The sequence below is a fragment of the Carcharhinus amblyrhynchos genome, chromosome 25 (genome assembly GCF_965287045.1).
Source record: "Carcharhinus amblyrhynchos chromosome 25, sCarAmb.v2.hapA, whole genome shotgun sequence".
In the NCBI taxonomy this organism is placed as follows: domain Eukaryota; kingdom Metazoa; phylum Chordata; class Chondrichthyes; order Carcharhiniformes; family Carcharhinidae; genus Carcharhinus; species Carcharhinus amblyrhynchos.
Window position 1 is genome coordinate 41,885,931 of NC_137348.1, and position 14,536 is coordinate 41,900,466.

Here is a 14,536-nt window from a genome sequence, read left to right on the forward strand (position 1 = left end):
TCACAGAGGCACAAATTCCACCCCCTCTTCCTCCTCTATCAACACACCTGCGAGTGCTGACTTGATTTCCCCTCCATGGTGACAAGGCAAACTGCATTAAACTCACTGGAATGTTCTAACAAGTTTGTGACTCACCCAAACTGCCTCCAACTGATCTGTCCTAACAAGGCAAAGCTCCATAAAAACCCCAAAGATGGACAGACAGGCTGGCAGTGCAGGAAGAAATGGCCTCTAGGAAGACAACTCCCCATTTTTCAGCTGCAGATCTGGCCAGGTTGCTGGACATGGTGTGGAGATGTCGGCATTGGGCTGAGATCAACACAGTAAGAAATGTCTCAACACCAGGTTAAAGTCCAACAGGTTTATTTGGTAGCAAAAACCACTAGCTTTTGGAGCATTGGCTGCCCCTGACCTCATCTAGCATTCTGCCACCACCCACCCCCCCCACACCCCCACCCCACCCTTAGCACCTTGCATGCTTCCAGCCCCTGACCTCCAAACACCTCCCTTCTCTCCCCCCCAAGAATATCACAACCCTTTCCCTCTGAGGGCCACCCCTTGAAACCCTGCAGGATTCATGCCATCAGATTTGACATGGCTCCTCCTAGTCTCCACAGGAGAAGAATGCCCACAATCGTCAGGACAGGATGGGGCGCGGGTACTGGAGATTGCAGAAGAGGAAGCCACGTGAACCATTATTGGCAGCATGGTCGGACTGGAGCATAGAAGTGAGCACCTGCTAATCCTCCGCTTGTTGGAGAAATTTCAACTAAATTGCTGATCCCTCTCCCTCCGTTGCGCATTACTCTTTCTCTTGTGTTGCAGGAAGGACCCCGACACCCCTGGGCCATCTGGCATCATCTCAGCTCCCACTGCTGCTCCACCCAGCCTGCCCCTGACAGCTCAGAAGACTCCTCCAAGACAGCCAATGGAGGGACTTTCGAGGCTGGCACCAGTTTGGCATCAGCTTCCATCTCGCAACTCACCATCCCAGAGATTCTCACATCAGTGGGTGAAGCTAGTGGCAAGGCATCTGAGTCACTTCTAGTGAGCATGACATATTTGCTGATATACGTCGGGTGGAACATCTGAGGCCTCTGTCACGTGGGGGCCTGCTGGAGACAAGGCCTCAGCTGGCCCCCAGGCTACATGTTGGGTGTCTGCAATCACTTCTCCCTCAGCTGCTGGAGATTCAGCAACAGAGCCAGGGAATGCAGGAAGGGCTGACAGCAACACTGGACAGGTGGTCCTCCAGGACTAGCAGGACCAGGTGACACTGGAGCTCACTGCAGAAGCACCTCCATCCCATGGAGTGAACCAGGGGCCTACAGGAACCCGGGGGGTGGGGGGGGAAGAGGAAGAGCTGCAGCCCATTCCGGCACCTTCCACCCAGGAGGCAGCAGCTGTGGCTGCACTTTCTGACTTTTCCTTCCTGACACTGGGGCATCTCAGGGGCAGCACGAAGGAGGTGTCATAGAAATGTCCCAGGCACCTGGAAGCTGGCCAGGGCCCTGAAGATCCAGGCCCTCCACAGGATGATTACTAAAGGCATCACTAAGGCAGCAGTAGGCAACAGGCCCCCTCCACCTCCAACGTACACCTTGGGGAGACACCACGATATAGTGTTAGGATGCGTAAAGTTAAGAAGTTGTGGCGGCACTAAGATGGTACGGGTGAAGGGCAACACTAGTTAGAATATTTAGGCAGTTTAAAATCTCACATTCACGTGTTTTTATCTTCTCACTTATTTTGAAGGCACTTTTACTGGCATCAATACATGTTATTTCACCTCACACCTGTGACTAACTTGCCTCTAACAGGGATGTACTTACCCCAAAGGTCACTGGAGGGGCCCTGCACGTTGATGTTAGTGGGGGAGGCCCCTCAGTGCACTGCTGCTCTGAAAATCAAGGCACTCAAATAATTCAGTGACTACAGAGGGTGGCAGGCACTGGCAGCAACTTGCAACACTTGCCATGGTATCCCCAGAACTTACAAGAGATTCCCCTTCTCCCCACCACACCCATTCAGGAGCCTTGCATGGGTGTTTACTGCTCCCTTACCACCCAGACATGTGCCCACGTGCCAACATGTGGAGATGCCGGTGTTAGACTGGGGTAAACACAGTAAGAAGTCTCAAAATACCAGGTTAAAGTCCAACATGTTTATTTGGTAGCAAATGCCACTAGCTTTTGGAGCGCTGCTCTTTCATCAGGTGAGTGCCACTCACCCTGGAGTGGAGATAGCACTCACATTGTCACCACTCACACTGTCTGCATCTTTAAGACTTGAATAGCAGGTTAGCTGCAAAGACTTGCATTCTAATCAGTATTCTGTAAACTGTGTGTGACTTTATATGCCTTTCTCTGATCAGAACCTTCCACACACCTGACAAAGGAACACCGTTTCCAAAAGCTGGTGGGATTACTATCAAATAAACCTGTTGGACTTAAACCTGGTGTTGTGAGACTTCTTACTGTGTTTACCCCAGTCCAACGCCGGCATCTCCACATCATAACATTTACATTCTCAAGGTTGAAAGGCATTTGGAATTCAATCAATTCAATGGCTGCTCATAAATAAGACAGTAAAAAGTCTGACAACTGGGGTAAACACAGTAAAAAGTCTGACAACACCAGGTTTTAGTCCAACCGATTTACTTGATAGTAAACTCACAAGCTTTCGAGGGGACTCCCTCTTCGTCAGGTGAATTCACCTGACGAAGAGGGAAACCTCGAAAGCTTGTGAGTTTACTATCAAGTAAATCGGTTGGACTAAAACCTGGTGTTGTCAGACTTTTTACTGTGTTTACCCCAGTCCAACGCCGGCACATCCACATCATAAATAAGACACCAGTGACTCTGACACACACACACGCACGCACATGCACACACATGCACACGCACACACACGCACACACTCCAGCACAACTACACACACTTACACTTACTGAACAATGTGAAACTTTAAGGAGAAAAGAGCCAACCACAACTGGTGTGAGGAGGATTCAGACTGTAATTAAAATCAAACCTTATTTGGAAGATGCTTTGTCAGGATCACAGGATACAATGGGCAATCCGCACACTGTTAAAAATATAGCAAACTGCTCCAGCCAGACAGAGAGAGAGACAGTAACAAGTACAGGCATGAAACTGCTGGAATCAACCAGGTTTGGAAAAAGGCCACACTGCAGTTCCTCGAAAGAGATCCAAAGGACCTCTTCTCTCAGAGAATCAGAGAATCAAAGAATCCCTGCAGTGCAGGAGGCCATTCGGCCCATTGGGCTTATACTGACAACAATCCCACACAGGGCCAATAAACCCACATATTTACACTGCTTATCCCCCTGACACTAAGGGGCAAATTTAGCATAGCAAATCAACCTAATCCACACATCTTTGGGATGTGGGAGAAAACTGGAACTCACGGAGGAAACCCATGCAGACATGGAAAGAATGTACAAACTCCACACAGACACAGTCACCCAAGGCTGGAATTGAATCTGGGTCCCTGTGCTGTGAGGCAGCAGTGCTAACCACTGTGCCACTTCTCTCCCCTACCTTGTTCCACTTTCAAATTTCCTCGAGTGAACCAACCTCCCGCAGACCAACTATGGGAGCCGTCATGTCACAACTGCTGACACAGGAGGCATGGTGGCACAGTTGTTAGTACTACTGCCTCACAGTGCCGGGAACCCAGGTTCAATGCCAGCCTTGGGTGACTGTGCAGAGTTTGCACATTCTTCCCGTGTTTGCATGGGTTTCCTCCGGGTGCTCCGGTTTCCCCCCACAGTCCAAAGATGTGAGGGTTAGGTTGACTGATCATGCAGAATCGACCTTTAGTGTCAGGGGGATTAGCAGGGTAAATATGTGCAGTTACCAGGATAGGGCCTGGATCAGATTGTTGTTGGTGCAGGCTCGATGGGCCAAATGGCCTCCTTCTGCACTGTAGGGATTCTATGATTATACATCTCTGCAATTTCAAAGCCTCCACTTGGACAGTATAAAGCTAGACTGAAACAGCAGACCAGCATTGAAACAGAGACTGCAATAAATCCTAATTTTGGAAGTGTTGCTCTATTGTTACTTTACCTAGTTTTGGTACGTGCGAGAGTGAGAGAGTCGTGGTTTTCTTTAGTAACCTCGAGCACAGAGGGGTGAAAAAGAAACAAAATTTTTCCTTTTTCAAATATAAAGGGATTGCTGCTGAGTTATTTAAAACTGACTCACTCACTCCAAGGGTAAGGAGTGACACACATCCAGACCATATTGATCATGGGAAACTGAGGGAACAGTTTTGACTAATCATACCATCAATAACAAGGAGGAAATGGTCACACTGAATAATAAGCAACAATATTTACAATAAGTGAAAAGGTCAACGCGCTGCATTGTCAAGAAATCTAAAATTGAATCAGGCACTGACCCTGGAACAGTGATAACAAATCTAATCTCCAGGACCAGACTGTTTCCAATCCAGGGTTTCACAGACAGTAAGCAGAAACATTGCATACATCCGAAATGTAACATTCCGCCCTTCTCAATGTGGGAACTCTTCTTTAAGATTGGAAAATGATGACTGTCACTGTGCTTTTTAAGGAAAGTGAGAGAGTGGAATCTGGGAATGATAGACCAACTAATCTGACATCTGTTACCAGGGAAATCACTGGATCCTCAGGGATTGGATGATTGAAAATTTTCAGCTGATCAGCAAGTGTCTCCATGGATTTACAAAGTATCAGCTATACCTGACAAACCAGGTTGGAAGTTTTTTGAAGAGATGATTATCAGAGGATGTGCATGAATGATTTTTCTATGAGGTTCCCATAAATTCCCTCATTAAAGACTGTTAGCTAAATCTGAAGCTCATGGGATTGAAGACAAAAAGGAACATAAGAATGGGAGTAGGCCATTCTCCTATGAGGCTCCTCCACCATTCAACCTCATCATGGCTAATTTTCTTTCTCAACCCATAGTATCCCCATATCCCTCAAATGTCTTTAATTACTCAAAATCCAGCCCTCTGGGGCAGAGAATTCCAAACATTCCCTGCTTACTGAATAAAGACATTCCTTCACTCCTCAATCCTAAATAGCCCAGCCCATATCCTGAGAACATGTCACCTGGTTTTAGACCCCCTTCCACCCCCAGGCAGGAGAAACATCCTTCCTATGTCTACCCTGTTGAGTCCTGTATGTCTCAATGAGATCAAATGATTGATCTGGTTTGAAATTGGCTGATTGATAGGAGAAATTGGCTGATTGACAAGCATAGAGGAGGACACGCATCTGCCTACATCAACGGAGACAAAGTGGAAAGCATCAAGAGCTTCAAATTTTTAGGTGTCCAGATCACCAACAATCTGTCCTGGTCCCTCCATGCCGACATTATAGTTAAGAAAGCCCACCTACTATCTCAGAAGACTAAGGAAATTTGGCATGTCAGCTATAACTCTCACCAACTTTTACAGATGCACCATAGAAAGCATTCTTTCTGGCTATATCACAGCTTAGTATGGCTCCTGCTCTGTCCAAGACTGCACAATACGACAAAAGGTCATGAATGTAGCCCAATCCATCACGCAAATCCATTGATTCTATCTACACTTTGCATTGCCTTGGCAAAGTAGCCAGCGTAATAAAGGAGCCATGCACCCCGGACATTCTTTCTTCCACCTTCTTCCATTGGGAAAAAGGTATAAAAATCTGAAGTCATATGCCAACTGATTCAAGAACAGCTTCTTCCCTACTGCCGTCAGACTTTTGAATGGATCTATCTTAACAAACCGTTTACAAGAAGGACAGGAGAGAGTGAAGAACATTGTGCTACAGTCATAGCTAGGATGTAGAGAAAGTTCAACTTAATGCAAGGTAGGTCCATTTAAAAGTCTGATGGCAGCAAGGAAGAAGCTGTTCTTGAGTCAGTTGGTACGTGATCTCAAACTTCTGTATAAGCATTGTCCCAGAGTTTAAAAAAGTCAGAATAGAGTTTTAAAAGCTAGAATGAGAGTAAAAGATAGCATTAGAGGGTGCGCTGGGCACAGCTTGTAAGAAGTCTCCTCACTCTGGCACCATCTATATTAATTGATTAAGTGAATGGAAACAGCTTTGGCATGTGGATTTCAATGTGGAAAATATGAGATAATCCTCTATGAACAGGCTGGGACAGGTACTGGCAAAATGGTGAAAAGTTTGAAACAGGGACAGTTCAATGTGGGTTTAGGGACTAGGCACTCAGATTGGTAAACTGTCACAAACATAGAAAATAATCCAGTAGGCTAATGGGACACTGGTCTTTTTAACTCGAGCACTGGGATACAAGGAAGTAAAAGTCATGAATCAGCTGCTCAAAACCCTGACTAGACCTTACCTGGAGTTACTGTGAGCAGTTCTGGGCTCCACACCTGAGGAAGGACATATTGACCTTGGAGGGTGTGACGATTTACTGGAACAATACTTGAGTTACAAGGATTCAATAATTACGTGGAGAGATTACACAAACTGTGGTTGTAATCCTGCAAGTTACCAGGTCAAGAAGCAGTTTGATTGAATTTTCAGGGTATTATGGGGAACAGATAGATAGAGGAGTCATATTTCCCAACCTTTCAGAAATGAAATGAGGAAATATATCACATAGAGGGTGGAGAAGTTTAGAATGGATATGACTGAATGGTGGACCAAGCTGGAGGGGCTGAATGACCGTTACTGCATTCAGACTTGAGAATGACTAACATGTCACTGAGCAGAAAGAAAAAAGGGAATGTGCAAAAACACAGCCTGATGATTAGCACACAAGAACAACTGGAGCCTTTGGCACAGCAAGGTAGGTAGTATTCAAAATCAAACAAATGAGGTGGGGGCACTGATAACAGAAGCATAATTGTAGAGAACAGGAAATGAAAGATTGCCACATAAAATATATTCTGGAAGGAAGAAGGAAAGGTGGGGTAGGAACACACAGGAAGCAGGAGCAGGAGGCGTCTTTATGACCCATCAAACCTGCTCCACCATTCAGTATGACCACGGCTGATCTTGGGCTTCGCCTCCATTTCCTGAGATTAAAACACTGACTATCCCATAGCTTTAAATATATACAACAATAAAACATCCACATCTCGCTAGGGTCGAGAATTCCAAAGATTCACCATCTTTTGAGCGATGAAATCTTTCTTCCCCTCGGTTCTAAATAATCAGTCCTTTATCCTGAGACCATGCCTGTGTTCCAGATTCCCTAAAATAACATCTCAGGGCGGGATTTTCTGGCTGTGCTTCCCCAAGACCAGAACAATCCCACCTGAGGTCAACAGACTTTTGCATGGTCCGCCCCACCCCCGTCCGCTATGATTCCAACGGCGGACAGGATGGTAAAATTCCACCCTCAGTGTCCACTCTGGCAGTTTACTTTCACCCACAGAAATAGTCATGACTAGCTCTCTAGCCATGTGATCCTCTATGGAATTAAGTGTGTTCTGCTTGGAAGAATCTTCCTAGTTAGCCAGGAATATAGCAGGTATCACATTGGTAGGTTCAGTGGACTGAAGATCTGGACATTGCTCTGCTGTAGCAAAACCAGCTAACTCCTTCAAAACCAAAACACAGACTTCATCTAACAAACAAACCTCTGGGACCTCATCTTCTAGCAGATTCCTTGGTGCTGCAAGAGTCTCTCTCTTATTGCCTTCATTGGGAAGTAGACGGATTAGCCATGGTAAATGAGAGGTAAAAGATCAGGGGGCCTGGGTAAGATGCTCTTTCAGAGAGTCGGCAAAGACTCGATGGGCTGAATGGACTCATTCTGCACTGTAGGGGTTCTATGGGTTCTTTGGCCACATCCGAAAGGTCTTCTTGTGAATGATCATTTTCTGCTATACTGCCTTCTATATCCACCATCACTGACTGAGCTCCAAAAAGAACTGAGAGATTCACAGCCTCTATCTCCACCCAGGGTCTACTGCATGGTGTGTCCACTCTCAAAACTCAAATAAACCTCTTCAGCTAACCCCTATAACCTTTTACCCCCATTGTTAGTCAAGAATCTATCTACCTCTCCTTTTATAAACATTCAGTAACCCTGACACGACTGAACTCTGGGGAAGAGGGTTCCAGAGCTTCAGAAACCTCAGAGAGAAAATAATTCTTCTCACGTCTACCTGAAATGGGAGGCCACTTATTCTGAATCTGCGCTCCCTTGTTGTAGTCTGTCCTACACAGGGAAACATTTTCTCAACATCTACCCTGTCAGGTCTGCTCAGAATTTTTTATGTTTCAATCAAATCTCCTTTCAATCTTCTAAGCTCCAAGGGATACAGGCCCAGTCTGTCCAAGCTTTTAGCAAAAGATAACAGCCCTTCCCCCACCCCCTCCTCTCCCAGGTTTGAGTGGAGTGAACCTTCTCTGAATGGTTCTGATGCACTTATATCATTTCATAAATCAAAACTGAACACATAACTACAGATGTGGTTTCACTAACGCCTGCTACAACTGGAACACAGCATAGAACGTAGAACATAGAACACTACAGCACAAACAGGCCCTTCGGCCCACGAGTTGCGCCGATCACATCAACACCTATCTATAACCCCCAATCCCATAAAACCCCATATACTCATCCAGAAGTCTTTTAAAAGACCCCAGCGAGTTCGCCTCCACCACCACCGATGGCAGCCGATTCCACTCACTCACCACCCTCTGAGTGAAAAACTTACCCCTAACATCACTTCTGTACTTTCCTCCCTGCACCTTAAATCTGTGTCCTCTCGTAGCGACCATTTCAACCCGGGGAAATAGCCTCTGAGAATCCACCCTATCTATTCCTCTCAACATTTTATAAACCTCTATCAGGTCGCCTCTCAACCTTCGTCTCTCCAGGGAAAAGAGACCCAGCTCCCTCAACCTAACTTCATAAGGCATGCCTCCCAGTCCAGGCAACATCCTTGTAAATCTCCTCTGTACCCTTTCAATAGCTTCTACGTCTTTCCTATAGTGAGGCGACCAGAACTGCGCACAGTACTCCAAATGAGGCCTGACAAGGGTCTTATAAAGTTGCAGCATTACCTCCCGACTCCTAAACTCAATCCCTCGATTAATGAAGGCCAGTACACCATACGCCTTCTTGACCACCTCTTCCACCTGCGAGGCCGATTTAAGAGTCCTGTCGACCCGGACCCCAAGATCCTTCTGCTCTTCAACACTACTAAGACTCCTGCCCTTGATAGTGTACTCGTTCATCCCGTTGGTTCTGCCAAAATGGACGACTACGCATTTATCCGCGTTGAAGTCCATCTGCCACTTCTCCGCCCAGTCCTGCATCCTATTTATGTCCTGCTGCAACTTTTGACATCCTTCCAGACCATCCACAACACCACCGACCTTCGTGTCATCAGCGAACTTACTTACCCATCCTTCCACTTCCTCATCCAGGTCATTTATGAAAATGACAAACAGCAAGGGTCCTAGAACAGATCCCTGGGGCACTCCACTGGTGACTGACCTCCATTCAGAAAAAGACCCATCCACAACCACTTTCTGTCTTCTGCAGGCAAGCCAGTTCTGGATCCACAAGGCCAAAGGCCCTTGGATCCCATGCCCTCTCACCTTCTCAAGAAGTCTTGCATGGGGGACCTTATCAAACGCCTTGCTGAAGTCCATGTACACCACGTCTACGGCACTTCCTTCGTCAATGTGTTCAGTCACATTATCGAAGAACTCAACTAGGCTTGTAAGGCATGACCTGCCCTTGACAAATCCCTGTGATTATTTCATATTTCATTCCTCTTGCAATAAACACCAATATTCCGTTTGCCATTATAATTACTTGCTGTACTTTCGTACTAATTGTTCCTGATTAATGTACCAGAACACCCAGATCTCTCTGTCAGACTGAGTTCTATTATGTCTCTCCATTTAAATAGTATACTGGTTTATTTTCTTCCTTTTTGGTTTGATTTATTACTGCTACATGTATTGGGATACCATAAAGAGTATTATTTCTTAAGAGCTATGTAAACATACCATTTTACACATTTTACATACCACAGTACATAGGGGAGAAGGAAAGGAGAGGGTGCAGAATATAGTTTTAAAGTCATAACTAGGATGTAAAGAAAGATCAGCTGAATATGTAGTAGGTCCATTCAAAAGTCTGATGGCAGCAGAGAAGAAGCTGTTCTCGAGTTGGTTGGCACATGACCTCAGACTTTTGTATCTTTTCCCTGACGGAAGAAGGTGGAAGAGAGAATGTCTGGGATGCATTGGATCTTTGATTCTGCTAGCTGCTTTTTCTAGGCAGCGGGAAGTGTAGGCACAGTCAAGTGATGGACTGGGCTTCATTCACAATCCACTGTAGTTTCTTGCGGACTTGGCAGAGCAGGAGCCATACCAAGCTGTGATAAACCAGAGAGAATACTTTCTATGGTGCATCTGTAAAAGTTGATGAGAGTCGTAGTGGACATGCCAAATTTTCTTAGCCTTCTGAGAAAGTAGAGACATTGGTGGGCTTTCTTAACCATAGTGTCAGCATGGGAGGGCCAGGACAGGTCATTGGTGAACTGGACACCAAGAAACTTGAAGCTCTCAACCATTTCCACTTCATCCCCATTGATGTAGACAGGAGCATGTACTCCACTCTGCTTCCTGAAGTCGATGACAACCTCCTTCACTTTACAGACATTGCGGGAGAGATTATTGTCGTTACACACCATTTCTCCAGATTCTCTATTACTTTCAGCCAAAACGGTCATATTTTCCCACAATACACTCCATTTGTCAGTTTTTTGCCCACTCATTGAACCGATCTCTCCAGGATTTTATGGCCTCCTGCCCGGTCTCACCAAACTGAATGGAGATTTACATGGCTCGCCACATTAGCCGGGGTGGGGGAAAAGAGATATACCGCGCTGAGACTGTAAAACCTTGGCCATAGATGGGCTAAGTGAATCCCTTTGTCAACTCCTTCACAACTTACTTTCCTGCTTATCATTGTGTCATCAGCAAATTTAGTAACCATGCCTTCAGTCCCTTCACTCATGCCATTGATATGAATTGTAAGCAGCACTGAACCCTGTGGCACTCCGTTCTTCACATCTTGCCAATCTGAAAAGGACACATTTATCCCTACATTCTGCTTCCTGTTAGCTAACCGATCCTCAATCCATGCCAATAAGTTATCCCTACACCAAGATTTCCCTACACCATCAGTTTGTATTTTACGTAGTAATCTTTGAAGTGACACTTTGTCAAATGCTTTTTACAAATCTAAGTACAGCACATCCACAGGTTCCACAAGGATGTTGCCTGGACTGGGAGGCATGCCTTATGAGGATAGGTTGAGGGAGCTGAGTCTCTTCTCCCTGGAGAGACGAAGGTTGAGAGGCGACCTGATAGAGGTGTATAAAATGTTGAGAGGAATATATAGGGCGGATTCTCGGAGGCTATTTCCCAGGGCTGAAATGGTCGCTACGAGAGGACACAGGTTTAAGGTGCTGGGGAGTAGGTACAGAGGAGATGTTAGGGGTAAGTTTTTCACTCAGAGGGTGGTGAGTGAGTGGAATCGGCTGCCGTCGGTGGTGGTAGAGGCGAACTCGCTGGGGTCTTTTAAAAGACTTCTAGATGAGTACATGGGATTTAATGGCATTGGAAGTTACAGATAGTTCTATGGCTTGGTAGGTATAGATGTGATCGGCGCAACTTGTGGGCTGAAGGGCCTGTTTGTGCTGTAGTGTTCTATGTTCCCCTTTATCATGTTGTTTGTTACTTCCTCAAAACTCCAATAAACATGATTTCCCTTTCACAAAACCCATGTTGACATCCTGATTGCATTGAGATACTCTACGTGCCATTATAACTTTAACAATAGGTTCCAGCAATTTCCCTATGACAGATGTTCAGCTGACTGGCCTGTGCTTACCTGCTTCCTGTCTCCTTTCTGTTTTGAAAAGAGGAATCAGATTTGCATTTTGCAATCAGATGGGATCTTTCCAGAATCTGGGAATTTTGGGAAATTAAAACCAATTTGTCCACTATCTCAATGCCCTCTTCCTAACGACGCTAAGATGAAATGCATCAGGATATGGATTTGTCAGCTTTTAGTCCTAATAATTTTCTCAGTTGCCTTTCCCTGGTATTGTAATTGTTTCAAGTTCCTCTCTCCCTTTCATCTCCTGATTCACAATTATTTCCGCAAAGTTGTTTGTATTGTCTACAGTGAAAACAGATGCCTGCACCAATGGCTACACCTGCTCCGTTGACTGTACTAGTGACTGTATCTCCTTGCCATGCCTGTACCAAATCCTATGTCTGAATCAGTGACTGTACCCAGTCCCAGTGGGTACTCTCCAATATGGGGGTTCGAGATGCGGCAAAACCCAGAAGTTGTGAATCTTGCTGGCGAGATTGTGACTTGTGGTTTTTGCCGCACTTTGCCAGCAATGCCATCAGGTTGATGCCCACAATGGGCTGATTGATTGGGTAACAAATTGTCCCTATATTGGACCTCCCTGATCCTCGCACATTAGGTGTAGACTAAAATCATGAATAGGTCACTGAGACAATGGGACGGCGGTGCGGGCTCGTTGGGCCGAAGGGCCTGTTTCCCGTGCTGTGTTGTTCTTTGTTCTTTGTAAACCTCATTTCAATACATCTCCATATAGTTACATTACTAAAGGCCTCCCTTGCTGTATATTGAGCCCTCACCATATTTTCAAACCTTGCCAATGTGATGTCACCTTGGTGTGGTTTACAACAGCTTCAACTGGAAGTGAACCTGTTCTGGGCGTCCCCCTGGGAGCATAAAAGTCAGTAGAGCCCCAGGGAGGAGCGAATGGCCATGTAGTATCCTGGCAATGGACCTTGGCACAGCCCTTGGCTCAGCTAAAGTTTACTTATTAGTCACAAGTAAGCTTACATTAACACTGCAATGAAGTTACTGTGAAATTCCCCTAGTCACCACACTCTGGCACCTGTTCGGGTCAATGCACCTAACCAGCATGTTTTTCTTGGGATGAAACCTGGAGGAAACCCATGTACTAGGTTGGTATGATGCCCAACAAGCAGCGCCTGCCTGTCCCGGGGGCAGTGCCGGGACAGACTGACCACAGTGGAAGCATCGCAGGAGAGATGGATTCATTTACATGTGATGATGGGTGGGAGCAGAGGTGGGAGCTGAGTATGTCAGTAATAGCTGTGTGGGTGCTGGGTTGATGAGAAGGGGTCCGAGGTTTGGGGGAAGGGAGGATGAGACTGGCACTGACTGCTGCTGGGGCGGGGGCAGGGAGGGTGGGGAGGGAATTTGCTGGCCCTGATCGGAGGGGGAGGGGTTGGGGGTGGGGAAAGATCCTGAGACATCCGTGGAGAGTTGAGGTTAGTTTTTGCTTCGGTGGTGCTGTATAAAATGCTCATTAGGCCACAGCTAGATTAATCTGTGCGGTTCTGGTCACCACACTATAGGAAGGATGTGACTACATTAGAAAGGGTGCAGAGGAGATTCACCAGGACATTGATTGGGCTGGAGTGTCTCAGTTATGAAGAGAGGCTGGTTAAGTTGGGATTTTTCTCCTAAGAGCATAGAAGGCTAAGGTGGAGCCTCATCAAGGGAATTAAAATTATGAGGGACACAGAAAGGAAGAACATTTCCCTTGATAACGATAATAACTGGGGGCATATCATTTAATTAAGGGGCAGAAGATTTAGAGGAGGTTTGAGGAAAACCTTTTTCAACCCAAGGATGGTGGGGATCTCACTAACTGAAAGTGTCATAGAGGCAGAGACCTTCACAACATTTAAGAAGCATTTAGCTGAGCTCTTGAAATGCCATAGCGTACAAGGCTACGGACCAACTGCTGGAAAATGAGCTGAGAATAGATGGGTGTTTGATGGTTAGTGCAGACACGATGGGCCAAAGGGCCTCTTTCCGTGCTGTAAATTTCTATGAATCGAGAGGAACTGGCATATTTAGGAAGGTGTAGGAGTATTGAGGAACTGAACAACCACTAGATGTTTCTTTAATTGCTGTCATTAGGGACTTGCTATAACTTTCTAAGTGAAGGACAAACAGGAAAGTAATTAATAGAAGCAAGGGACATTGCTGAGCTGCTGTAATAGCACCCAGCCACAGTAATAATAATCAGACTCACCCGACTGCACTCCACTTTACAGCACATTAACAGACCCACATCATCGCACACTGCAACTCTGAAAGCTGGAAGTGAACACACATTCCTCTCACCAGCCTCATTAACAAACAGAGCTCGTCCTCACTGCAGTAACAGGAAGGAGAAAGCTTTTCTCAAGCTCTGCCCTTTCACGTTTCCTGTTTAAGGAATCAGGCTCCAGAAAACTCCAGACAGAGCACAGGAATTGTACACTGCCAGTGTGCATACTCACTCCAATACTCTGCACTCCAACACTCTGTACACTGACCATATAGATTCATTCCAACACCCATACGCTCACTGTATACACTAGCTCCAACACTCTGTACACTGACTGTGTACACTCACTCCAACACCCTGTGCACTCACTGTGTACACTCATTCCAACACC

At 46.0% G+C, this 14,536-nt stretch overlaps 1 protein-coding gene across 1 annotated transcript in view; it reads right to left on the reverse strand.

The window, feature by feature from the left end:
- LOC145358221 (torsin-4A-B-like) overlaps nt 1-14,245 on the reverse strand; it is a 45,152-nt gene extending 30,907 nt beyond the window's left edge. Inside the window, exon 1 of the mRNA XM_080212054.1 lies at nt 14,128-14,245. The gene's annotated coding sequence lies outside the window, so the exon portion shown is untranslated. The remainder of the gene's footprint in view (nt 1-14,127) is intronic.
- Nucleotides 14,246-14,536: the final 291 nt, after the last annotated feature.